The 27,229-nt window shown below is 43.4% G+C and overlaps 1 protein-coding gene and 2 pseudogenes across 1 annotated transcript in view; 2 read left to right on the forward strand and 1 right to left on the reverse strand.

The window, feature by feature from the left end:
- Window positions 1-27,229, reverse strand: part of LOC147577584 (uncharacterized) — a 71,820-nt gene that overhangs the window by 11,219 nt on the left and 33,372 nt on the right. The window lies entirely within an intron of this gene.
- Window positions 16,581-17,206, forward strand: LOC112850137 (ubiquitin carboxyl-terminal hydrolase isozyme L1 pseudogene; annotated as a pseudogene).
- On the forward strand, window positions 24,120-24,205 carry LOC112850602 (small nucleolar RNA SNORA1; annotated as a pseudogene).

Below are 27,229 nucleotides of genomic sequence, written 5' to 3' on the forward strand. Positions count from 1 at the left end.
GTCACGATGTGTCACGAGCCAGGCACTGCCCTGAACATTACATCTGCATTACATCCTTTTATCCTTATAACAACCACCTGGGGTGCTCTTATGGAGCCCACTCTACGGTGAGCTTAGAGGGTTAATCCAGGGCCATAGAGCCAAAATAAGACAAAGCTGGGATTTGAACTCCATCTGTCCCACTGAAAGTCTAGCCTCCCAATTCCCAGCATGTACCACATCCTCTACTATAAATGCCAGGCACCAGGCCGGCTGCCGGGACTACACAGAAAAACCCCAGTAAGCTCCATGGACCTCTACTGAAACCCTATTCCGAATGATGTCAGGAGCTGTGCAGAATAAAAAAAATGAAATGACTAAGACACAAGAAGATAGCTCACTGTATAGCAGAGAAAGAAACAACCAATCTTTAAGACAATTGTTTAAAATGTCACTGGGGTGCCTGGGTGGCTCAGTTGGTTAAGTTGCTGATTTCAGCTCAGGTCATGATCTCAAGGTTCATGAGTTGGAGCCCCGAGTCGGACTCTGTGCTGACAGCTCGGAGCCTGGAGCCTGCATCAGATTCTGTGTCTCCCTCCCTCTCTGCCCCTCCCCTTCTCGCACTCTGTGTCTGTCTCTCAAAAAAAAAAATAAATAAATAAACATTAAAAAAAAAGTGTCATGAAAAATCCCCCCCCCCCCAGCTCCCCCCACCCACCCTGCCTCCAATCAGAGAGCCCTCAGGCAGTCAACAGCAACCATTCGGGACATTCCCTTAGCAGGAAGGAACACTCCAAAGAACTGTCCAGCATTCAATCGTGTCCCACAAAAGGGCATGCTGAATCCTAGCACGCATGGAGGGAAGACGTGTGAAATGACACGGAGGAGACAGCCACCTACAAGCCAGGGAGAGGGACCTGGACCCGATCCTTCTCTCGTGGCTCTCAGGAGGAACCCGCACAGGTTACGGCACTGGTACCAGTGAGTGTGACCTTATTTGTGTATGAAATCAAGATATATTTGGGGCACCTGGGTGGCTCAGTTAGTTAAGCCTCTGACTCTTGATCTCAGCTCAACTTGTGATCTCATGGTTCGTGAGTTCAAGCCCCACACTGGGCTCGATGCTGTCAGCACAGAGCCTGCTTTAGATCCTCTGTTCCCATCTCTCTCTGCCCCTTCCCAGCATCTCACACTCTCTCTCCCTCTCTCAAAAATAACAAATAAACATAAAAAAAAAAGATGTATGGGGTGCCTGGCTGGCTCAGTGGGTAGAACATGTGTCTCTTGACTTCAGAGTTGTGAGTTTGAACCCCACATGGGGGTGGAGATTACTTAAAAAGAAAAGAGAGAGAGAGAGAGAAAGAGAGAGACATGTAAAGTAACATGAAGTCATACTAGAGTGGGGTTGATCCTTAATGTGACTGATGTACTTATGAGAAGAAGAGACACAGAGACAGAGACACGTGGTGGGAAGAGAGCATATGAGAGTGGAGGCACAGACTGGAATTACATGACCACAAGCCAGGAAATGTCAGGGATTTCTGGCAACCACCGGAAGCTAAAACAGAGGCATGGACTAGAATCTTTCTTGAGCCTCCAGGAATGAAGCAACTCTGTCAACTGGCACATTGATTTTGGACTTCTGGCCTCCAGAACTTCAAGAGAAGGCATTTTTGGTGTTTTGAGCCAGCCAGCTGGTGGTAGTTTGTTATGGTAGCCCCAGGAAGGGAATACATACGCCTTCCAATTCGCTGTGGTTCCTGTTTTGTGGGAGGAAGAGTAATCTCTCCTTAACCTTGTGATCTGTCATTCTTCCTGTGTCTCTTCAAAGACCTCCTACTCTTTCGCCAAAGCTTGTGTCCATCCAATGAGCTTGTCTGCTAGCAGAGTTTCCTCCTACTCTAGGGCTGTGGCTCCTCTGTGCCTTTCACACATACCTCTGCCTCTCCGAGCCCTTGAAATGCACATTCAGCCTTTTGCTCTCTCTGCAGCTCTCTTGATTAATTGCCCTCAGCAAAAGGATTGACTCTGCCCAAGGGATGCATGGAGGAGGTGAAGCTGGAGACAGAAGATGAGACCAGACACTGAGCAGAAAGAAAGTCCTAAAGGATCTGCTAAGGAGTTTCAGTTCCATAACCAAGGGGATAGGGAGCTACTGAAGCAGGAGAATTCGTTGCATAATGGACCTAAACCATAGGTACACTCGTTGTTCACTTAACAAGTAGTCTGGAGGGAGATGGGCACTGATGTCTTCAAGGACCCAGCTTTTCCAAACTCCTACTCCACTCCAAACTGTCCACAACATGGTTAACTTTGAGTCTTGTGTTTGTTGCCTCATGGTCTTGAATGGTGACAACACCTACCGAGACAGATGTTAGAAGCTGATGTGTGTCCTCCCCTCCAACATTCATATGTTGGAGTACTAACCCCCAGTACCTCAGAATGTGACAGTAGTTGGGCTGGGGCATTTAAAGAGGTGATTAAGGTAAAATGAAGCTATATCGATGGGCCCTAATCCAACATGACTGGTGTCCTTATTAATAAGAGGAGATCAGGGCCTAGAAAGGCACAGAGACACCTGGGGGAAAGACCATGGGAGGACGCAGAGAGGACGCGGCCATCTGTAAGCCAAGGAGAGAGGCCTCCGAAGAAACCAGTCCTGCCGACATCTTGATCTTGGACTTTGTCCTCCAGACTATGAGATGATAAATGTTGTTTAAGCTCCCTGTCTGTGGCATTTTGTTACAGCTGCCCTGGAAAAGGAACACAATGGAGAATACAGTAAAACCTTGGCTTGAGAGCATAATTCACTGAGGAAACAGGCTTGTCATCCAAAGCACTTGTGTATCAAAGTGAATTTCAAGAACCATTGGCTCAGTTGTGATCATGTGACATTTGGCATCCTGTATGGCTTATTTGCAAGATATCGTTTATCAAGTCAAAATTTATTAGAAATGTTTGCTCTTCTTGTGGAACACTAATAGATCAAGTTACTCGCAATCCAAGGTTTTACTGTACAGGGACAACCGGGCTGGGGGTGGGTGGGAGGCATGGGGAGGAAGCCAGCTTCTGCACACTGATTTAAGCTCTCCCCTCCACCATCAATCAGGCTCAGCCAGGCCCCCCGCAGGCCCCCAGGTCACAGGCGCACATCTTAGAGACCTTCCTCACCCTGGGACCTGTGTTTCAGTGCAGAAGGATCCCCTGTCCCTACCAGGCTGTGAACTGTGGAGCATTTCACAAGCTTGTTTGGAAGGGAGAGAAATTCGTTTTTCCTTCTTTTACCGCTTGGTGAACTATCTCCGTGTGTTGTAGTCACATTCATTCTTCACGTACCTGCACGTGTCAAGGTCTGTGCAGTTTAACAGAATTCAGAAGTGATTATGACTGTAGGTTCTCCAAATCCTTTGGGAGACTCAGTCTCGGGGGTACTTCTGAGAGTGCTGGGGTGGCTGACATCCCTCAAGTGCCGTGCAGATGGGTATGGGGGGGGGCGGGGGGCGTGCGTGTGTGCGCGTGCCCATGCGTGCCTAATGAGGCTGTGAGCAGGGACACAGTGGACAGATGGCTGCCTGGGGTGGGAGGCTGGTTCCTCTCCCTCTCCTTCTGGGCCCTCGCAGGTTTCCAGGTATGAGACTGGCTAAAATGAGCTGAGAAACATTAGAATAAACAAAACAAAACAAAAGAAAACAAAAGACCAAATTTAAACAGTGGGGCTTGAGGCATCTGAAGAACAAAAATTGGGATTTCAGTGCTTGGCGTATGGAAAGAAAAGAACCAGAGATTAGCAAACACCAGGTATGATAACCGGATTTAAGAACCTGTCAAGAACGGGGTGCCTGGGGTGGCTCAGTCGGTTAAGCCTCCGACTTTGGCTCAGGTGATGATCTCACGGTTTGTGGGTTCGAGCCCCGTGTCGGGCTCTGTGCTGACAGCTCAGAGCCTGGAGCCTGCTTCGGATTCTGTGTCTCGCTGTCTCTGCCCTTCCCCTGCTCACACACACACACACACACACACACACACACACACACACTCCCTCTCTCTCTCTCTCTCTCTCAAAAAAAAAAAAAAAAGCTGTCAAGAAAAACTTACTCTGATTCTGGTTAAAATGGCATGAAGACTTTATTCAGGATGATTGCTGTCGGTGTCAAGACTATTGCAATAGGGAAGACACAGCCGGCTCAACCCTGACAGGTGGGGAGTTTTAGTCGAGGAGCAGCGTGAGGGGGCCAGTGGGTGGGAACTTAGGAAGAGGAGACATCAAGGGTAGGGGGATTCTTGTTAAATCGGCCCCGACAGGATTCCTACTAAAGGCCATCCAAGGACCTGTACCTCAAAGGTTGTGGGTGGGAAACGTAATCAGAGAGCAAGAGTGACCAGATAGCAAGGATGGGGGAGTCTCTTTAAAGTAACATAGCAGGACTCTTACTAAAACTGGGAGGGGGTGGGGGTCAAGATCAATGTCCAGAAGAAGCCCCAGATGAACCTGAAGTTCAGTCTAGGAGAGTCTTGTCAAAGCAGCCCCAACTGAGAAGCACATAAACACAGGGTGGGAACTGGAGGGCTACACAGGTGCTAGAATACAGATCTAAACTACCTTGTACAATATCTGTAACTATGCATAACATCTTATCCATTGCTTATTTATAATACTTTATACATATTCTAATATTTGTTAACTATTAGTTTTTTTCTTTCCTCAAAATAGACTTGATAGATGATTAAGAAACTTTAGACCCGGCTCAGCAAAAACCATATTTAAATTTCAATCTCCTATTTCCCGAGAGGCTAACATCTTGACGAATACTGATGAAATCTCACGACAGCACATCAAAGATGTAGGAGGTTTTGGCCTCAAATTGTCTGAGAGATTTTTCAACTACAATTGTGAAATCGGTCTCGTTAATCTTGGAGAAACTACAGAGAAAGGAAGAAGCACTAGAAGGTCAGCATTGGGCAAAAGTGTGTCCCAATTACACAGACGGTCTGGGTCCATTCATTGAATGTTCAGTGGATCAACTATGTGACTTTAAAATGTGCAGAAACTTGCCAGAAATGTGTATAGAAGTGGCGGAGTGAAAGCCAGAAAAGTCAGGAAAGTGGTTCCCCGCAAGGAAGGAGGGAATTCCTCTTTGGGCAGGACATATCATGGGCTTCTGGGATTCTTCCAACACTCAGCTTACTTACGGTGAATCGTTCCAGGGATGTCTGACGCATAGTTATTTATCAATTAGTACATATTTATACTTTACGCGCCTTTATGTAGTGTGTGGCATTACACAATTAAAAGCTTTAAAAAAATAGTTTGTTCTAATTTTCAACAAACACATGGAAGCTTCCAGAAACTGCAAACCAAAAGAACCCTTGAAAAAAAAATTCTAGGATAAGTTACAAAACTGACAGTTTGAGGGCTTGGAAAAGAAAGTGGTGATGCTGGGCGCCAGCATGGGTTTATTTAGATCAAGTTGAGCCAAAAGCATCTGAATTTGGTTTTGCATAGAGTTACTAGGCTAGTGGGTCATGGATTGTAGAAAACATCTGGAAAGATCTCTCAGGTTATCTCTGTGGGCCAAAGAGAAATGTTAGCTGGCCCAAAGGAAGTTTATGTGGAGGATAGATACTGAGGTTGGTTTGCTGTGGATGATGTAAAGCGTGGCTGCAAACGTTTTGATGCCCTTTGTATAGAGCGGTGAGGTCTATGAAGCATCATGTTTAACAGCCTCCTCTCTGAGGAAAGAAGCCCTGATTCCTAGTATTTGCCAGTTTCTGTGGTGTAAAATTTTTTGTGAAAGATTTGATTTCTGGGGCACCTGGGTGGCTCAGTCTGTTGGGCGTCCCACTTCGGCTAGAGTCACGATCTCACGGTTTGTGAGCTCAAGCCCACATCAGGCTCACCGCTGTCAGCACAGAGCCTGCTTCAGATCCTCTGTGCTCCTCTCTCTCTCTGCCCCTCCCCTGATCACACTCTCTCAAAAAGAAATAAACATTAAAAAAAAAAAATTTATTTCTAAGTAATCTCTACACCCAACATGGGGTTCAAACTTACAACCCAGAGATCAAGAGTCACATGCTCTACTGATTAAGGCAGTCGGGGGCCCCTATGGTGTAAATATTCCCACCATGATCGATGTCTAACATGGCTGTGTTTAACAATTGACTCACAATTTTTTGAGAATTATGCTGGCTCTACTACCCTACTGGGTCTATGGCTCCTCTTTTGGATCTAGGCAGGTTTGTGACAGCTTTAATCAACAGTCCAGGGGCATCTGGGTGGCTCAGTCAGTTAAGCGTTGGACTCTTGGTTTTGGCTCAGGTCATGATCTCACAGTTCGTGAGTTTGAGCCCCACATCGGGCTCTGCACTGACAAGGATGGAGCCTGCTTGGGATCCTCTCTCTGCCATTCCCTGCCCTCTCTCTCTCTCACAATAAATAAACTTTAAAAACAAAACAAAACCCCAGAGGCTAGAAAGTGGGACACTCAAATTCCAAGCCTCTCTTGCAGCTAGGTGTGGCCATGTGACAGTTTTGGCCAATGGGATATGGGCAGAAATCTCTGGGAAGGTTTTCTCTTGTGAATTAAAAAGGCAAATACTTAAGAGAGGGTTTTTGCTCTTTGTGCTTTGTCATGTCTCATTTATCCTGCCTGGAATGTGGATATGATTGTCTGAGGTTCAGCAGCTATCCTGTGCCAAGAGGAGAAATTGGGTTCTAAAGAAAGTGGAAGAGGGCAGAAGTCCTGGGTTATCTGCCTCGACATCTCTTGTGACATGGAAAAAGTAAAATCTTTCTTGCTTGTTGGGATAACTGTTGTTGGGATATCCCCTGTTGGAATAGCTGTTACTCACAGCTGGAGGTGATCCCACTGGACTTACTTCAGAGAAGCCAATTTGTAGCAAGTTGGATGACTGAAATCAGAGAAGTTAAATCTGGGCTGGTTTCATGGGTGTGTGACCTGTGTGATCACACAAGGGTGCACACCGAGAAGGGCCCACACTTATTTAATGCTCCCTTATCTTTATCTTGAAATTCTAAATAATTTTTGAAAATGAGGCCCTGCAATTTCATTTTGTTTATTTATTTTGAAAGTCATCTCTACATCCAACGTCGGGCTCAAACTCACAACCTTGAAAATCGAGAGTCGCATGCTCTACTGACTGAGCCAGCCAAGTGCCCCTGCATTTTCATTTTGTGCTGGAGCCCACAAATTAGTCAGTTCTGGGTTTAATGAACCAGTGTGACCCTAAATGGAATCTGTATGTAAATGGATTTTGTATGTAAGTTGTATTCTCAAACTTGGTCACTCGACATTTTTCTTAAAGTCACAGAAGAGGACATAGAAAACATAATGAAATTTATAAACAGCACAAAATTTGATATATTGTTAGTTAGATGGCAGATATGATATTTAAAAAGAAATCTAAATAGTCACAAAACCCAAAGCGAGAAGATGACATTTAAGAAGAATTCAATGAGAAGCCCTTTATTCGGAATTTTTTTAAACACACAAGGTCAGAGGGGCACCTGGCTGGCTCATTTAGTAGAGCATGCGATTCTTGATTTCATGGTCATGAGTGAAAGGCCCACGTTGGGCATGGAGCCTACTTAAAAAAAAAAAAAAAAAGTAAAAAATGTAAACACACAAGGTCAGAGCTATCCATGTGGAATGAACTCTGTTGTAAAGTCAGGGAATCGGGGTTTTGCCACTGGCACTACTGTGTGTCTAAAGGAAATCACCATTTCCTTGGATCACGATACCTTCATGTGCAGGGTGAAGGAATTAGCTAGGTAATACCAGGTCAATCTGATGATTCTAAGTGAGGTACTGAACTTGGGGTTGGAAATCTTTTTGTCATATAGTGAAATTTAGTAAGGGTATTTCATCTGAGAAGGAGCCATGTACATATTTCCTTAAAGCCTGGAGCTGGTGTGGTACCAGGTGAGTGGGTGAGAATTGGTACCCACTCACCTCGCCCAGTCTTCTTTACACACACATGCGCGCGCGCACACACACACACACACACACGTATGTTTCTATAATAAATATAAATATATGCACACATACTGGTTATAAAGCAAATATATATAATATTTATGAACCATTAGGTTTTCATCATTTTATTATAGTTACCCAGAATAGACCACTCTATCCAATAAAAGTTTATAAATATGTCTGCCATGAGAATAGCTGAAGTAATATTTTATTAACGTTTCCAAAAACATGTTGGTTAGTTATTGAAGAGTAAAACAATAAAACAATCTAGGTGCCCCAGGCCCGAAAGACTGTTAACAAAACAGAATTTGCCACCTTGTCTTTTGTAAGGATTACATGAGGCGATCCGAGCAAAGTGCTCGGGACACAGTAAGCACTCAGTACGTGAGTTGTTATAATGATATATATATTCTTCACCTAATTAATCATGGCCAAACTGCCAGCGTACACCTTTGGCATCAAAGAAGTGAAATTCAAGGAAATCCAATCAATGAGAGCTAGAGATGAAGGCTACCCATCTTTGAGAGGAGAATGTAACAGTGGGAGAGAAGCCCAAGGCTGCAAACTCTGTTCCCCAAATCAAGGAGTCGGCCATCAGTGCGGTCATGAGGACAACTGTGAGGTGGTGGTGCCACCTGGTGGTCACCAGGAGACAATTCTGTGGGGACTGAAGCTGGATTTGATAACCAGGGACAGGACAGTGTGGCTGAAAGACAGTGGATTTTGGAGTTAGGCATCTGAGTCCCCGATCACAGCTCGGCCATCTGCTGGGGGTCTTGGGTGGATTACTTAACCTTTCTTAGCTTCCTTTCCTCTGCTGTAAAAATAGAGCTACTAACAGGGTCGTTGAATGGAATCTGGCTATGTCCGCCTGCAGGTGATGGGGAGTATCTTGATAACTTTGCAAGGGGGGCAAGTTTCCAGATCCTCAACTTGCACTTGCCCTCTGTCCCTTATGGATCTGCCTGACAACTAGTGTGGATGAACTGTCGAGCTGGGTTTCAGTCTCCCTCCCCCTTCCTAGGGCTCTTCCCTGAATCCACCCTTAGTCTAACTAAAGTGCGCTGTTGCGGGGGCAGGGGAGGGGGGGAGCATCAAACAAAGGGACAAATGGAAATCTCTGTGCCTGCAGTGAGAATATGAATGACTAATGACAGGACAGCCAGTCCTGATAAATCAGGTCATTTCCCATGCATTGTCTTAAGCAAAATTAGAGGAGGACATAATTGAACGGCTCGTTACTAGATCATTAAAATTAATTTAATGAAAGATCACTTAATGATTTCTGACATATTATGCTGAAGGAATTAAAAGAATTAGAGGGATATCGGTGTGATAAAACTTCCAGACCACTTACTGATCTATGTGAAGCTGGTCTCTCAGAGGATGCATCCTTTTTATACTTATTATTTAAAAAAAATTTTTTTTCAATGTTTATTTTGTTTTTGACAGAGAGTGAGACAGAGGGGGTCAGGGGCAGAGAGAGAGGGAGACACAGAATCCAAAGCAGGCTCCAGGCTCCGAGCTGTCAGCACACAGCCCGACGCGGGGCTTGAACTCATGGACTGTGAGATCATGACTTGAGCTGAAGTCGGATGCCCAAACAACTGAGCCATCCAGGTGCCCCCTTTTTATACTTGTTATTAAATGATTTTGGATTCACAGGCAGTTGCAAAGGCAATACAGAGAGAATGATGTACCCTCCGCCCAGTTTCACCCAGTGATTAATCTTCTGTAGCTATAGGACAGGAAACAGACGTGGGGGCAACGTGTGTGTGTGTGTAGTTCTATGCCTTTTTAACACATGTGCATCACCACCACCACAATCAAGGTCTGGAAGCTCACCTTGAAGATCTTCCTTATGCTGTCCCTTGACTGTCACATCCACCCTTCCGGTACCATCGTTAACCCCTGGCAACCACTAGTTTGTTCTCCATCTCTAGAATTCTGTCATTTCGATGGACTTGACAGATATATTTAGAACGCTGCATCCCAAAGCAACAGAATATACTTTCTTCTCGAGTGCACATGGAACATTCTCCAAGATAGATCACATACTGGGTCACAAAACAGCCCTTCATAAGTATACAAGAATTGAAATCATATCATGCATACTTTCAGACCACAATGCTATGAAGCTTGAAATCAACCACAGGAAAAAGTCTGGAAAACCTCCAAAAGCATGGAGGTTAAAGAACACCCTACTAAAGAATGAATGGGTCAACCAGGCAGTTAGAGAAGAAATTAAAAAATATATGGAAACAAATGAAAATGAAAATACAACAATCCAAACGCTTTGGGATGCAGTGAAGGCAGTCCTGAGAGGAAAATACATTGCAATCCAGGCCTATCTCAAGAAACAAGAAAAATCCCAAATAGAATTCTGTCATTTCAAGAATGTTACATAAATGGAGTTATACGGTATCTGACTTTTCCAGATTGACTTTTTCTTAGTCTTCATAATGCCCTTGAGATCCATCAAAGTTGGTACATGAATCAATCTTTTTGTATGCTGATGTGTACGTCTTTCTACACGAAGAATGGGGACAGAACTGATGCCAAAGCCCTATTCATTCTAGCAGTAATTTTTATCACCAACAAGATAGACTGACTCAGTGTCACCAAAAATCATCCATCTCATGAAGATATGTATTTCTTTTCTTTTCTTTTAAGTTTTATTTTTATTTAAGTAATCTCTACACCCAATGTAGGCCTCAAACTCCCGACCCTGCAATCAAGAATTACATGCTGTTCTGACTGAGCCACCCAGGTGCCCCGAAGATACATATTTCTAATAACACAACTTTCTATGTTTAATAACTGTCAGCGTTTTTGTTTTAATCAATTATATACTGCTGATCACTGTAATTGTAAATTAATCCAAATAAAGAAAACTCAAACCTTATAACCTATAATCATAGGAAATTGAAAATATTTCAATTTATATAATTTAGTTGGGCAGAAATGATGGATGATCAATAAAAGGTCTTCAAACATGTATTGTATTAGGAAGAATTCTGTAGGCGATATGGCATAAAAATATCAGTTGAAGGGGGAAATGATGCAAATTTCTGGCTGTTAAAATGAGTTTGTTCAGTGTTTTGTAAATGGATAATGATGGGTGTTAAATCTCTGGGGTACTCAGGTTCCATCAAACACATTTACAGGTGATCCCAGAAGTTTGTTTTGCAGTAAAAAACACTTAACATGAGATCTACTCTCCTAATAAATTCTTATGTGTACAGTACAGAATTGTTAACTGTAAGCACAGTGTTGTCCTGCAAATTTCTACAACTTGAGACTTTACACCTGAAAAAATGATCTAAGAGTTTTACCTGAAAATGTCAGTATCTCCAATACAGGAGAAATTACATCCTTTGCACTTAACATGAAAAGTGGTTTTTAAAATGTTAAAGCAAACAAAAATTAAGTGAAGTGTTAAAACTTTCAAAAGCATATGGGACGGGAACCTGGGTGGCTTAATCCGTGGAGAGCTACTCTTGACTTGGGCTTAGGTCATGATCTCCAGGTTCCTGGGTTTGAGCCCAGAGCCCAGCACTGAGCTGACAGCTAGGAGCCTGAAGCCTGCTTCAGATTCCATGTCTTCGTCTCTCTCTCTCTCTTGGTACCTCCCCCACTTGTGCTCTCTCTCTCTCAAAAATAAACAAACATTAAAAAAGGATTTAAAGGCATATGGCAGGGAAAAAGGAAAAAAAACAACACGGGGAACAGTTTTTCAAAGTTCTTCTAGGATGTGAATAAAAATGTTGAATCACCAGTGTTACCAATTGGTTTTAGCAAAGTGGTTTTGAAAATCCATGACATAACACATGTAACATGAACAAGGTGGCCCTGTTAGTAATAGTATTCCCATAAATGTTCACTGGCACCCTGGTAAGAAACCAATCTGTACTGGGATAATTTCAGTGTGAGTAACCAAAATCTGACTCATACCGGATTAAACAGAAAAGAGAATTTATTGGCCAAAGACTTAGAAGGCTGGGGTGGCTGGATTCATATCTTTGGCTGGAGACTTTGGAAATCCCATCTCTCCAGCTGTTCTGGTTTTAGTTTCCTCTCTGCCGGTTTCACTTAGGGAGAATCTTTCCCTTGAGGTGGCAAGATGGCTGTGGGTGGTCCCGGGCTCCCACCCTCCTAATTTAGCAATCCCAGTGCAAAGAAAACTTCCGACCCAACAAGTTCAGTGAAAGTGCAGGAATTGGGTTTTATTGGCCTGGCTTAGATCATGTGACCATCCCTGAGCCAATGGCTGTGGGAATGGAAGCCCCTGATTGGGTAGGTCTGGGTCATGTGCCCACCCTGAACCCGAGGAAAGGGTCAGCTCGACTCAAGCCCCTGGAAGTGAGAGTGAAGGAGTAGAGAAAGAGCAAGAATCCTACCGGAAGGCAGAATGGAGAATGGATGCGCCAGCGTGATGGAAGGCTTCACATTATCTATCAGACAGCAGGAATGCACTGAGCTCTAGGGGTTAGAAAGATACATCAGTCATAGGTCTTGTTCATTATTAACATATGTGTTTTGAGTGAATTAATATAGGTAAAGTGCTCAGAACAGTGTCCAGTGCAAAGCAAGTACGTGATCGCTACTGTGTTAGGTCAGGTTTCCTACAACAGGGCCTCGGGGAGTCTTGTTCTAGGGATTTCCTGAGGGGTGGCTCTCAGGAGAAGGGGAGTGAGGGAAGCAGGGTGGGGTAGGGACATGGTTAACTAAGCAAAGGTGTGCTTGCAGCAGGAGACTGGTCCCACAGGGAGCTCTGGGCCATGAATCGCACCACAGACCTGGTTCCAATTAGAGCAGGGAGCCGGGCAGTCACCAGCTGTGGGCTGCTGGGGATGGGCTGGAGGAGCGTGATAACCCCCTGGGCCCTGTGCTCCTGCCCCGCAGAGTGCGATTCTCTGGAGAAGGGGTAGCTGTGAGCAGGAGCTGACATTAGGAGCACCACTGCTCTAATCAAGGGAATCAGGCTGGGCATCAACAGCACCTACCACGGCTCCTACCAGTTTTCATGGAGGGCACGGAAGCAAAGGCAAATAAGGAAGAGTTCCTGTATTCCATGTAGGAATTTCATTTTCACTCGGGGGAAATACAAGGAGCATGGGGTCTCCCATGGAGTGCTCCTGACCCTCAAGGCAGAAGGGCCTGCGGGAGGTGAGAGCTCAGCAGGCCAGTTAGAGGGCCTGGAGAACCCATTCTGGGTTCCTCATGTAAGTGGAATCATACAGTTTTTGTCTTTTTGTGACTGGCTTATTTCATTTAGCATAATGTATTCAAGGCTCATTCATAATGTAGCATGTAGTGTAAATATCTGACACTAAGCTTTTGATGCTGAGGCATTCTGTTTTTGTTTTTTTAACTAAGTGAATTTGTTTTTTATTTTGAGAGAGCATGCACGCTCGAGTGGGTGGAGGGGCAGAGAGAGAATGAATCTCAAGCAGGCTCCACGCTGTCAGCGTGGGGAGGCTTTCATTTAAAAAGACATTCCTTTTGAGGCGCCTGGGTGGCTCAGGCGGTTGAGCATCTGACTTCAGCTCAGGTCATGATCTCGTGGTTTGTGAGTTTGAGCCCTGCATCAGGCTCTGCACTGATAATGCAGATCTGCTTGGGATTCTCTCTTTCTATCCCTCCCCCACGTGCATTCTCTCTTTCTCTCTCTCAAAATAAAGAAACTTTTAAAAGTAATTAAAAAAAAAAAAAAGACATTCCTGGGGCTCCTGGGTGGCTCAGCTGGTTAAGTGTCTGACTTCAGCTCAGGGCATGATCTCATGGTTTGTGAGTTCAAGCCTCACGTCGGGCTCTGTGCTGACAGCTCAGAGCCTGGAGCCTGCTTCCGATTCTGTGTCTCCCTCTCTCTCTGAGCCTCCCCCGCTTGCACTCTGTCTCTCTCTCTCTTTCTCTCTCTCAAAAATAAATAAACATTAAAAATAAAAGACATTCCTTGTGAATAAACATATTGCCAGCGATATGACACAGCTACCAATAAAATGACCAGATAAAGAGGTAGGACTCTCCTACCCACGAAGTTCCTTTTATGGAAACTCTAGACAACCTAGATACCTGACCACTCAAGTGACCCTGCTCCCGCTCTCCAATGCCCTAATTTCAGTTCTGATGCTTCAAATTAGCCAGGAGACATCCCACCCTCTGACCCTAATAAAGGCAGAGCCCTAGGTCTGTGCTAATCTCTCTCTCCCCACAGCTGTAACATGTATCAGAATTTCACTTTTTTGAGTTTAAATGTTTATTTACTTTTGAGAGAGAGAGAGAGAGAGAGAGAGAGAGCATGAGCTGGGGAGGGACAGAGAGAGACACACACACAGAATCCAAAGCAGTCTCCAGGCTCTGAGCCGTTGGCACAGAGCCCGACACGAGGCTCGAACTCATGAACCGTGAGACCATGACCTGAGCCAAAGTCGGATGCTTCACCGACTGAGCCACCCAGGGCCCCTCAGAATTTCATTTGTTTTAAGGCTGCATAATATTCTATTGTGTAGCTATATCATCCTCTGCGCCTCCCATGGTCTGTCGATGGACATTTGGGTTGTTTCCTCCTTTAGCTACTGCGAATAATGCTGCTATAAATGGTCCCTGCCTTCAGTTCTTTTGGCTACAGTCCCAGCAGTGGGACTGCTGGATCATATGGTAATTCTACAAGTTAAACTGCTCGACAATGGCCATACCATTTCACATGCCCAGCAGCAATGCACAAGTGTTCTAGTTTTTCCACATCCTTGCCAATGCTCATTATTTTCCATGGGGAGGTTATTTTAATGTTCATTTATTTATTTTTAAATGTTTTTATTTATTTTTGAGACAGAGAGAGACAGAGCATGAGCAGAGAAGGGGCAGAGAGAGAGGGAGACACAGAATCTGAAGCAGGCTCCAGGCTCTGAGCTGTCAGCACAGAGCCCAACGTGGGGCTCGAACCCACGGACCATGAGATCATGACCTGAGCCGAAGTCGGACGCTCAACCGACTGAGCCACCCAGGCGCCCCAATGTTCATTTATTTTTAAAATTTATTTATTTATTTTGTGAGAGAGAGAGAGACTGGGAGGGGCAGAGAGAGGGAGAGCAGGCTCTGGGCTGTCAGCATAGAGCTTGATGCGGGGCTCAAACTCATGAACCATGAGAGTATGACCTGAGCCAAAATCAGGAGTTGGACACTTAACTGAGCCACCCAGGTGCCCCAGGGTTTTGTTTTGTTTTTTTTTTAAGATTTTATTTTTAAGTAATCTCTACATCCAGCGTGGGGCTTGAACTCACAACCCTGAGATCAAGAATTCCGCGTTCTCCCTACTGAGGCAGCCAGCCGCCCCTCCATGGGGAGTTTTGGAGCTGTCCGCACCAGCACACATTTCAAGAGGCTGGAATCAGTACTAGCAGTGCTGAGGTCCTTGCTTGGTTAACCATCTCCCTGTCCCCACTGGCTTGCCTCCCTTCCCCGCCTCCGAGAGTCTCCCCTGTTCAAGCCTGTGTGGCGATTGTGGTATGGGGCCAGGCTGAAGAAGCACCACCACACTTCCCAGGGACGCAGGGCTCAGGGCACAACCCTTCTCCCACCCTCACCCCTTTAAGGACACCGCCATTGAGAAATGAACACCTTCTTAGGTTCTGGCGTTTCTAGCTTAACAAGTGCAGGTGGCAACCCACTCCTTCGGAATTTGTCATGGGGGCTGCTTCCTTGCACACTAGTTGTAAGAGTTTCCACCGAGAGTGAGGCACAATAGGATGCCATGTGGGTTATTCTTCGTTTGTCGTCCACACCCATGGTCCACCCTTCTCAGCCCTGTTACGTGCCCTCCGGGGCTGGCCCCTGTGGATGACCCTCTGGGTTGCCTCTACTTTGACTTCCTGTGGGTGTGGCCAGTGAGAGGTACAAAGGAGAGATCAGAGAGCTCGGGTCTTTCTTCCCCCACATCTGTGCTCCATGCACTGGCGCCTGGCTCCTTCTCTCGGGCTCCACGAAGCTCAGCAAGCCTGTTTACTCCCCTTGCCTCTGCTTACCCTCTCTTTGCCTCCATCACGGTTGTTGGTCTCAAGGGTCTTCACTCTCCTTCTTTGTATCCATTATCCTTGTGTGCCGCTCTGTAAACGGATGCTTTGTTAAATTCTTTCCAGAGTTCCGTTTGAGTGCACCTTCAGTTTAAGAAAGCTCTGCCCATGGGCAAGGGCAGGAAGGGGTCACAGGATTGTGGTATGGTTTCTCTTTTATTCGTCACTGACATGGTGTAATGTTGTTGATGTCAGTGAGATCAAGGAGAGAAAATGGAGCCCTGTGGATTTGAGAGGGGCCCGGCTCTACACGTGCTACACCGCACATTCATTCTTCTCTCCACCTGCTGTCACATCAGGAAGGTGGACTTACTGGAGGCTGCTCAGTGTGGAGAAATACATCGACATGAGATCAATTCCTCCAACCTTGGGGAAAGGTGGAATCAACCTTTTTTTCATGCAAATTACTTTTTTTGAAGCTTATGCATCTTTAAAAATTGTTTTTAAGTTTGTTTGTTTATGTATAATCTCTCCACTCAAGTTGGGGCTCAAACTCACAATCCCAATATCAAGAGTTGCATGTTCTCGGCTCTTTTTCTTCTTCTCTGGATAGTGGCGCAGCCTGCGGTCCATGAAGATGCAGCTCAAACTGCTGGAGATTAACCTCGAGATGCTGAACAAAGTGCTGGCCTGGCTGGGGGTCGCCGGCCAGGGGCGCTTCGAGGACGTGCTGGGGCTGGAGGCGGCTCTGGGCTTGGGACCAGCGCCTGCCTGAGCACTGCTGCTTCTGCTGCTGCTGTTTCCCCTCACGGCCCAGCAGGAGACCTTGAGGAAAAAAACAGACTGGAGACCAGAAGGGAAGAGAAGTCAGTCCTAAGGGGCACTTCATGAAGCGGACCATCGGGAACTTGCGGGGTACCACTGGACTTACACAGGCGGTGGCCAGTAACCAAGACAAACTGGAGTGTGAGGACAGATTCTTTCTGAAACAGAGAAGCTGTCCCCTGAAGGCAGAGCAAAATGCTTTGAAAAGAATGAGGCCATTCAGGCAGCCCACGGTGCTGTGACACAGGAAGGCCAATGTCGGGGAGATGGCAGAGTGAATTTCCATTTGATGCTGTTTACCAATGTGGATGGCCAGTTCTCGATGGACAAATGCCTTTTCCGGTAAACCGTGGCACCGGTTCAGAGGATGCATCGCTGCAGGAGGCCGCCAAGGTCTGAGTGTGAGCAACGGAGGTCCGTTGTCCTGTGGTGCTCTGCAAGGCGGCCTCATGCCCTAGGGGAGGGACACAGCCTTTTTCCCCCCTCTTCCCTTCACTGGGAAACCTGTCCCCACAATGTGGTCTAAAATGCATCAGTACTTGTGGAACAGAGTGGTTCTCCTTTGGTTCTGCGGATAATGTTCTTACCCTCAACTAGCAGAGCTCAGCTGTTGATGGAGCAAAGTTTGATATATGGTCAGATGGTGAAGCATTTTTCTCCAACGTATATATTGTACCTCAGTAGCTAATGCTTTAAATGGCTACTTTGTTTTTTCTCAATATGAAATTTATTGTCAAATTGGTTTCCATACAATGCCCAGTGCTCATCCCAACAGGTGCCCTCCTCAATGCCCATCACCCACTTTCCCCTCCCTCCCACCCCCCCCATCAACCCTCAGTTTATTCTCAGTTTTTAAGAGTCTCTTATGGTTTGCCTCCCTCCCTCTCTTTTTTTTTTCCTTCCCCGCCCCCATGGCCTTCTGTTAAGTTTCTCAGGATCCACATAAAAGTGAAAACATATGGTATCTGTCTTTCTCTGTATGACTTATTTCACTTAACATAACACTCTCCAGTTCCATCCATGTTGCTACAAAAGGCCATATTTCATTCTCATTGCCAAGTAGTATTCCATGGTGTATATAAACCACAATTTCTTTATCCATTCATCACTTGATGGACATTTAGGCTCTTTCCATAATTTGGCTATTGTTGAAAGGGCTGCTGTAAACATTGGGGTAAAAGTGCCCCTATGCATCAGCACTCCTGTGTCCCTCGGGTAAATTCCTAGCAGTGTTATTGCTGGGTCATAGGGTAGATCTAGTTTTAATTTTTTGAGGAACCTCCACACTGTTTTCCAGAGCGGCTGCACCAGTTTGCATTCCCACCAACAGTGCAAGAGGGTTCCCGTTTCTCCACATCCTCTCCAGCATCTATAGTCTCCTGAGTTGTTCAGTTTAGCCACTCTGACCGGCGTGAGTTGGTATCTCAGTGTGGTTTTGATTTGTATTTCCCTGATGAGGAGTGACGTTGAGCATCTTTTCATGTGCCTGTTGGCCATCTGCATGTCTTCTTTAGAGAAGTGTCTATTCATGTTTTCTGCCCATTTCTTCACTGGATTATTTGATTTTCGGGTGTGGAGTTTGGTGAGTTCTTTATAGATTTTGGGTACTAGCCCTTTGTCCAATATGTCATTTGCAAATATCTTTTCCCATTCCATTGGTTGCCTTTTAGTTTTGTTGAGTGTTTCCCTTGCAGTGCAGACTTTTTATCTTCATGAGGTCCCAATAGTTCATTTTTGCTTTTAGTTCCCTTGCCTTTGGAGATGTGTCAAGTAAGAAATTGCTGCGGCTGAGGTCAGAGAGGTTTTTTCCTGCTTTCTCCTCTAGGGTTTTGATGGTTTCCTGTCTCACATTCAGGTCCTTCATCCATTTTGAGTTTATTTTTGTGTATAGTGGTAAGGAAGTGGTCTAGTTTCATTCTTCTGCATGTTGTTGTCCACTTCTCCCAGCACCATTTGTTGAAGAGACTGTCTTTTTTCCATGGGATATTCTTTCCTGCTTTGTCAAAGATTAGTTGGCCATACTTTTGTGGGTCCAATTCTGTAGTCTCTATTCTATTCCATTGGTCTATGTGTCTGTTTTTGTGCCAATACCATGCTGTCTTGATGATTACAGCTTTGTGGTAGAGGCTAAAGTCTGGGATTGTGATGCCTCCTGCTTTGGTCTTCTTCAATATTACTTTGGCTATTCGGGGTCTTTTGTGGTCGAGTGCACATGGAACATTCTCTGAGATAGATCACATACTGGGTCACAAAACAGCCCTTCATAAGTATAAAAGAATTGAGATCATACCATGCACACCTTCAGATCACAATGCTATGAAGCTTGAAATCAACCACAGGAAAAAGTCTGGAAAACCTCCAAAAGCATGGAGGTTAAAGAACACCCTACTAAAGAATGAATGGGTCAACCAGGCAATTAGAGAAGAAATTAAAAAATACATGGAAACAAATGAAAATGAAAATACAACAATCCAAACGTTTTGGGATGCAGCGAAGGCAGTCCTGAGAGGAAAATACATTGCAATCCAGGCCTAGCTCAAGAAACAAGAAAAATCTCAAATACAAAACCTAACAGCACACCTAAAGGAAATAGAAGCAGAACAGCAAAGATACCCCAAACCCAGCAGAAGAAGAGAAATAATAAAGATCAGAGCAGAAATAAATATAGAATCTAAAAAAATTGTAGAGCATATCAATGAAACCAAGAGTTGGTTTTTTGAAAAAAATAAACAAAATTGATAAAACTCTAGCCAGGCTTCTCAAAAAGAAAAGGGAGAGGACCCAAATAGATAAAATCATGAGAGAAAATGGAATTATTACAACCAATCCCTCAGAAATACAACCAATTATCAGGGAATATTATGAAAAATTATATGCCAACAAACTGGACAACCTGGAAGAAATGGACAAATTCCTAAACACCCACACACTTCCAAAACTCAAACAGGAAGAAATAGAAAACTTGAACAGACCCATTACCAGTGAAGAAATTGAATCAGTTATCAAAAATCTCCCAACAAATAAGAGTCCAGGGCCAGATGGCTTCCCTGGGGAATTCTACCAGACATTTAAAGCAGAGATAATACCTATCCTTCTCAAGCTGTTCCAAAAAATAGAAAGGGAAGGAAAACTTCCAGACTCATTCTATGAAGCCAGCATTACTTTGCTTCCCAAACCAGACAGAGACCCAGAAAAAAAGAGAACTACAGGCCAATATCCCTGATGAATATGGATGCAAAAATTCTCAATAAAATACTAGCAAATCAAATTCAACAGCATATAAAAAGAATTATTCACTGTGATCGAGTGGGATTCATTCCTGGGCTGCAGGGCTGGTTCAACATTCGCAAATCAACCAGTGTGATACATCACATTAATAAAAGAAAAGAAACGAACCATATGATCCTGTCAATTGATGCAGAAAAAGCATTTGACAAAATAAAGCATCCTTTCTTAATAAAAACCCTCGAGAAAGTCGGCATAGAAGGAACATTCTTAAACATCATAAAAGCCATTTATGAAAAGCCCACAGCTAATATCATCCTCAGTGGGGAAAAACTGAGAGCTTTCTCCCTGAGATCAGGAACATGACAGGGATGTCCACTCTCACTGCTGTTGTTTAACATAGTGTTGGAAGTTCTAGCATCAGCAATCAGACAACACAAGGAAATCAAAGGCATCAAAATTAGCAAAGATGAAGTCAAGCTTTCACTTTTTGCAGATGACATGATATTATACATGGAAAATCCAACAGACTCCACCAAAAGTCTGCTAAAACTGATACATGAATTCAGCAAAGTCGCAGGATACAAAATCAATGTACAGAAATCAGTTCCATTCTTATACACTAATAATGAAGCAACAGAAAGGCAAATAAAGAAACTGATACCATTCACAATTGCACCAAGAAGCATAAAATACCTCGGAATAAACCTAACCAAAGATGTAAAAGATCTGTATGCTGAAAAGTATAGAAAGCTTATGAAGGAAATTGAAGAAGATACAAAGAAATGGCAAAACATTCCATGCTCATGGATTGGAAGAATATTGTTAAAATGTCAATACTACCCAAAGCTATCTACACATTCAATGCAATCCCAATCAAAATTGCACCAGCATTCTTCTTGAAGCTAGAACAAGCAATCCTAAATGGCTACTTTGGTTTGTGTCTGTATATTTAGGCCTCGGGTGTGGTTTAATTGTTTGTCCCTAAAAGAAACAAACCTTTTCTGATTAAAAAAAAAAAAAGAGTTGCATGTTCTTCCTACTGAGTTAGCCAAGCACCCCAAAATTAAAAAATATTTTTTTACTCAAGTTTAATAAACACACAGTGCATTAGTTTAAGATGTGCAATACAGTGATTCAACAATTCTATACATTACTCAGTAGTTCTCATCTGAATAAGTATATTCTTTTTTAAATTAAAAAAACTTTAAAATATTTAATTTTTTGTAAATGTTTAGTTTTGAGAGAGAAAGAGAGACAGAGTGTGAGTGGGGAGGGGGAGAGAGGGAGAAAAAGAACTCGAGGCAGGCTCCAGGCTCTGAGCTGTCAGCACGGAGCCTGATGCAGGGCTCAAACTCATGAATTACGACATCATGACCTGAGCCCAAGTCAGACACTCAACCGACTGAGCCACCCAGGCACCCCTCAATAAGTATGTTCTGAATCCACTTCACTTATTTCATCCATTCCCCCACCTACCTCCCCCTGGCAACCTCCAGTTTGTTCTCTACAGTTAAGTATCTGTATTTTTGTTTCTTTTTTCTTCATTTGTTTCTTAAATTCCACATGAGTGAAATCATATTTGTCTTTCTCCTACTGACTTATTTCACTTAGCATTATAGCCTTTATATCTATTCATATTGTTGCAAATGGCAAGACTTCATTTTTTATGCCACACCTTCTTTATCGATTCATCTACTGATGGTCTCCTGGGTTGCTTCCATATCTTGGCTGTCAGTGTTTTCATCTTCTTTAGGTAAATACCTGGTAGTGGAATTACTGAATCATATGGCAATTATATTTTTAATTTTCTGACGAGCTGCTATACTGTTCTCCACAATGGCTGCACCAGCCTGTATTCCTACCAACAGTGCACAAGTGTTCCTTCTTCTCCACATCTTTGCCAATACTTGTCTCTTGTGTTTTTGAGACTAGCCATTCTGACAGGAGTGAGGTGATATCTCATTGTGGTTTTGGTTTGTATTTCCCTGATGATGAGTGATGTTGAGCATTTTTTTTCATGTGTCTTTTGGCCGTCTGTATGTCTCCTTTGGCAAAATGTCTATTTGTGTCCCGTGCTCATTTTTTTTTTTTTGTCAACATTTATTTATTTTTTTGGGACAGAGAGAGACAGAGCATGAACGGGGGAGGGGCAGAGAGAGAGGGAGACACAGAATCGGAAACAGGCTCCAGGCTCCGAGCCATCAGCCCAGAGCCCGACGCGGGGCTCGAACTCACGGACCGCGAGATCGTGACCTGGCTGAAGTTGGACGCTTAACCGACTGCGCCACCCAGGCGCCCCGCCGTGCTCATTTTTTAATTGGATCATTTGTGGGTTTTTGGTGTTGAGTTGTATAAGTTCTTTATATGTTTTGGATATTAACCTTTATTGAGCATGTCCTCTGCAAATATCTTCTCTCATTTAGTAAGCTGTCTTTTTGTTTTGTTGATGGTATCGGTTGTAAAAACATTTTTCTAGATATGTCTCCTTTGGCAAGGGAAACACAAGCAAAATAAAACTATTGGAACCACACCCAAATAAAAAGCTTCTGCAGAGCAAAAGAAACCATCAATAAAACAAAAACACAACGTAGTGAATGGAATCAACCTTTTATTTGTTGGTGAGATTTCCTTGCTTGGTGTGCAATCTTCTAGATTAGAAAATGTGGCCAGGCTGATTCCACCATGAGATCAACAAATTTAATAAAATATATTTACATAAATCATTAATATATTAAATACATTAATTAAACACATCACATTTATTTAATGCCCATTCTGCTCCACATTCTGCTGAGCTCTACTTAATAATTCACAAATAGACCACAGATTTACCCCTATATTTTTGGTTCTTAAAAACATAAAATCTGTTTAATAAAATTGATTATGAGGTTTCTTAGCAGCCCTTCCAGCTGGATGGCTCCATGCAAGACGGCACCCATGACCCCTCCTCAGGAAGTTCCCCCGGCCTGGCAGAAGCTCTTTCCCTGGGGTTTTCTGCCTTTGTATCCTTGACTGCAGTTTCCAAAAGGAAGTGTCAGCAGACAGCATGTCCTTTGGTTCTGTTGAGATTCTCCTTGGGAACCTAGTCTTCAAACTCCTCTTCTAATCTCACTTCTAAAGGTATCATTACTGTCCGTGGAGAGTTCCAAGGACTATGTCTTGAAGACTCTAAGGGAAAGTAGTTGGTATTTTTCCTCCATCATTTCGATTTCGGTTTGGTATGTCAAAGAGAAACTGTCGCTTTTGGTGACAAAGAAAAGGGAATAAGTCAATGAAGGGATTAACTGGGCGTTAATTGATTCAGTGGATTCCCACTGTAGGCATGGTGATGGTCAATTTTATGGGCCAACTTGGCTGGGCTGCGGTACCAGTTGTTTGATCAAGCACCGGTCTTGATGTTGCTGTGAAGGTATTTTTAGACTTTGAGTAAAGTCAGTTACCCTGCACAAGGTGGGTAGGCTTTATCCAATCAGTTGAAGACCTTAACAGAAAAGACTGAGGTCCACAGAAGAGAGAGGAATTCTGTTTCCAGGCTGACTGTGGACTCAAGACTGCAACTCTTCCTTGGGTCTCCAGCCTGCCCTACATATTTCAGACTTGCCAGCCCACATAATCATATGAGCCAGTTCTTTAAAATCAATCTCTTAAAACCAATTTATTTTTAGTTATTTATTTGTATTTTAGAGGGAGAGTGCAAATGGGGAAGAGGGACAGAGGGAAAGACAGAGAATCCCAAGCAGTCTCCATGCTCAGTGTGGAGCCCAATGTGGGCCTTGATCCAACGACCCTGAGATCATACCTGAGCTGAAACCAACAGCCAGACACTCAACTGACTGAACCACCCCGGTGGCCCTGCCAATCAATCAGTGTATATACATACATACAAACTATTGGTTCTGCTTCTCTGGAGAACACTGACTGACACAGTAGGATAAAAAGAGCCGACTCCACTTTCTCAGCAACTTTAAGGGCTACATAAAAGGCTGGAATTTAGTATTGCCAAAATTACCTCATGAATCTTAAGTTTTCAATAGGGACCATCTTTACACAATATTTGATGACTGACACATGAGCTGTCCAAAACAGTCCTCTGTGGCTACACTGACACATAGGTGATCCTTCCATCACAGCAAGTTTACTGCAGTGGTGACCATGAGACCTATAACATTTTCTGCTAGGCTCATGGAGCAGAGGGAAAGTAACAAGACTTCCCAATATTAGAAACAATTAAGGAATAAGAATTTCAGATCACTTGCCAAAATAGCAATTGGTATACTTCCTACAGTTTGACTTCTAGGGCCCTAAAGTAAAAAAACTGAATTCCAAAGATTACAGGTGGGGAATTTTGGAAGAATGTCTATATTCAAGTGGAGATCAAAGAGGCCCAACAGAGGGGTGCCTGGGTGGCTCAGATGGTTAAGTGTCAGACTCTTGATGTCGGCTCAGGTCACACTCATGGTTCATGGAATCAAGCCCCGCATTGGGCTCTGTGCTGATAGCACAGAGCCTGCTTGGAATTCTCTCTCTCCCTCTCTCTTTGCCTTTTGCTGCTCGTGCACTCTCTCTCTCTCTCTCTCAAAATAAATAAATAGACTTAAAAAAAAAAAGCCCAACTGAAAGAACTCTGGACTGATAATGGCAACTGTGGATTAAACAAAAGTTCTTTTTAAAGGGACTATTTTGAAGATTATGATTATGACTTTGCAGGAACTAGGGTGATTGGCAGTGGAAGAAATCACATGTAAAATTCCTTAAATAAAAATTTATTCACTTAAAAATAATAGTCCTCTTCCCCGATACCAGAGATGAACAGATTGTTGTTTTTATGTTTATTTTCAATTGAGCATCAGTTGAAATAACCACTTGGGTATACAGGGCCTGTATACAGTACCTAAACTACATCAAACTAAAAAGCTTCTGCACAGCAAAGGAAATAATCAACAAAGTGAAAAGGCAACCTATTGAATGGGAGAAAATATTTTCAAATCATTTGTCTGACAAGGGCTTAATAACTAAAATATATAAAGAACTCACACAACTCAATAGCAATATATCAAACCATCTGATTTAAAAATGGGTGGAGGATCTGAATAGACATTTTCCCCAAGAAGACAACCAGATGGCCAACAAACACATGAAAAGATGTTCAACATCATTCATCATGGGGAAATGCAAATCAAAATCAAAATGAGATATCACCTCGCACCTGTCAGGATGGCTAATATCAAAAAGACAAGAAATAACAATTGTTGGTGAGGATGTAGAGAAAAGGGTACCCTTGTATACTGTTGTTAGGAATGCAAGCTGGTGCAGCTATGGTGGAAAACAGTATGGCAGTTCCTCAAAAAATCAAAAATAGAGGGGTGCTGGGCTCAGTCAGTAGAACATGCAGCTCTTGATCTTGGGGTTGTGAGTTCAAGCCCCACATTGGATGTAGAGCTTACTTTAAAAAAATTAAAAAATAGGGGCACTTAGGTGGTTCAGTTGGTTGAGCGTCCAACTTTGGCTCAGGTCATGATCTTGTGGTTTGTGGGCTTGATCCCCACATGGGGCTCACTGCTGTCAGCTTGTCAGCACAGAGCCTGCTTCGGATCCTCTGTCCCCCTTTCTCTGCCCCTCCTCCACTTGCACTCTCCCAAAAATAAATAAATATTTTTTAAAAATTTAAAAATAAAACTAATATATCATGTGATTCCACTTCTGGGTATTTATTCTAAGAAAATAAAAACATTAATTTGAAAAAATATATGCATTCCCACGTTCATTCGCTGCAGCATTATTTACAATAGTCAAGACGTGGAAACAACCTAAGTGTCCATTGATGGATGACTGGATAAACAGGATGTGGTATACAATGAAATCCTGCTATCTGTGACAACATGGATGGACCTTGAGGGCATTAAGCTAAGAGAAATAAATCAGACAGAGGACAAATAACCATATAATCTCATCATATAACCCATTTATGTGTAGGGGCACTTGGCTGGCTCAGTCAGAAAAGCATGCAGCTCTTGATCTCGGGGTCATGAGTTCGAGCTCTATGTGTAGAGATTACTTAAATAAATAAAACTTAAAAAAATCCATATATATGTGGAATCTAAAAAACAAAACAAACAAAAAACCAAGCTTATAGATACAGAGAACAGATTGTGGATGCTGGGGGGGACAGGTGGGTCAGGGGAGGAATGGGTGAAGAAGGACAAAAGGTACAATCTTCCAGCTATAAAATAAATATGTCCTGGGGATGTAAGGTGCCACATGGTGACTGTAGTTAATAATACTGTGTTTCGTATTTGAAAGTTGCTAAGAGAGTAGAGCTTTAAAGTCTTCATCATAAGAAAGAAAAGAAAAAAAATTATAACCACATTTGGTGAGAGATGTTAAGTAGAAATGTAGTGATCATTTCACAATATATACAAGTATGGAATCATTATGTCGTATACCTGAAACAAATATAATGTTATATGCCAATTATACCTTAGTAACTTTTTAAAAAAAATATGTACTTAAAATAGTAGAATCACACACACAGTGTGAAATGCTCACACAATGAGAGTTACCCAGAAACTGAGAGCATGTGAAGAAATATTTGATTCAATCTCCCTTCTACTCCAGGGCATAGACTTATTGATGGGAATAGTAGGCAAAAATCTCCTTCATGATGTAAATTTATATTCTTTCATTCTTTCTATCTTTGCCCCTGCCCCCAATATGCATATATAATTAAGTTCATGTAAGTTATACATAAATGTATGTTGGAAGTGATCCTACATTAAGAGTGATAGCTGAGGCTACTGTCAGATTTGACTAAACAAATTGCCCGAGACTAGGGCGCACTTTATTTACTTATAATTTTTTTAAATGTTTATTTATTTGGGGGAGGGGGAGACAGAACATGAGTGGGGGAGGGGCAGAGAGAACAGGAGACACAGAATCTGAAGCAAGCTCCAGGTTCCAAGCTGTCAGCACAGAGCCTGAAGCAGGGCTCAAACTCATGAACTGTGAGATCATGACCTAAGCCAAAGTTGGATGCTTAACTGACTGAGCCACCCAGGCGCCCCTAGGGCGGTGCTTTAAAGTGGCCTGATCTTGCAGTACGAGGCCTCTTCATAACTGTCCCCAAGGGGGGGGTCATCAATTATTTGAGTTTGGGTAGAAATGTGTAAGAGACTACTCTGATCTTGGCATAAAAAA

Source organism: Puma concolor, chromosome C2, assembly GCF_028749965.1.
Source record: "Puma concolor isolate L17-30 chromosome C2, mPumCon1.1.hap2, whole genome shotgun sequence".
NCBI lineage: Eukaryota > Metazoa > Chordata > Mammalia > Carnivora > Felidae > Puma > Puma concolor.